Source organism: Alligator sinensis, unplaced genomic scaffold (genome assembly GCF_000455745.1).
Source record: "Alligator sinensis unplaced genomic scaffold, ASM45574v1 scaffold662_3, whole genome shotgun sequence".
NCBI classification, from domain to species: domain Eukaryota; kingdom Metazoa; phylum Chordata; order Crocodylia; family Alligatoridae; genus Alligator; species Alligator sinensis.
The window spans coordinates 109,954-110,706 of record NW_005842908.1 but is presented as its reverse complement, the minus strand read 5'-3'; the positions used below and the strand labels follow the sequence as shown (position 1 = coordinate 110,706).

At 52.5% G+C, this 753-nt stretch overlaps 1 protein-coding gene across 4 annotated transcripts in view; it reads right to left on the bottom strand.

Moving 5' to 3' along the window:
* LOC102370503 (NACHT, LRR and PYD domains-containing protein 12-like) overlaps positions 1-753 on the bottom strand; it is a 39,614-nt gene that overhangs the window by 5,047 nt on the left and 33,814 nt on the right. The window lies entirely within an intron of this gene.

Sequence of the window (753 nt, the reverse complement as noted above, 5' to 3'; positions counted from 1 at the left end):
AGTGTGGTGCCCAGAACTGCATGTACTCCAACTGTGGTCTGACCAGTGCCCGATAGAGGGGAAGTATCACCTCCTTGGACCTATTCGTCATGCATCTGCTGATGCACGATAAAGTGCCATTGGCTTTTCTGATGGCTTCGTCACACTGCCGACTCATGTTCATCTTAGAGTCCACTAGGACTCCAAGATCCCTTTCCACTTCCGTGCCACCCAGCAGGTCATTCCCTAGGCTGTAGGTGTGCTGGACATTTTTCCTCCCTAGGTGCAGCACTTTGCATTTCTCCTTGTTGAACTGCATTCTGTTGTTTTCTGCCCACTTGTCCAACCTGTCCAGATCTGCTTGCAGCTGTTCCCTGCCCTCTGGCGTGTCCACTTCTCCCCATAGCTTTGTGTCATCTGCAAACTTGGACAGAGTACATTTCACTCCCTCGTCCAAGTCACTGATGAAGACATTAAAGAGTATCGGTCCAAGGACCGAGCCCTGCGGGACCCCACTGCCCACACCCTTCCAGGTCGAAACCGACCCATCCACCACGACTCTCTGGGTGCGACCCTCCAGCCAATTCGCCACCCACCGGACTGTGTAGTCATCCAAGTCACAGCCTCTTAACTTGTTCACCAGTATGGGGTGGGATACCGTATCAAAGGCCTTCCTGAAGTCTAAGTATACGACATCCACCCCTCCTCCTGTGTCCAGGCGTTTCATAACCTGGTCATAAAAAGAGACCAGATTAGTCAGGCACGATCTGCCTG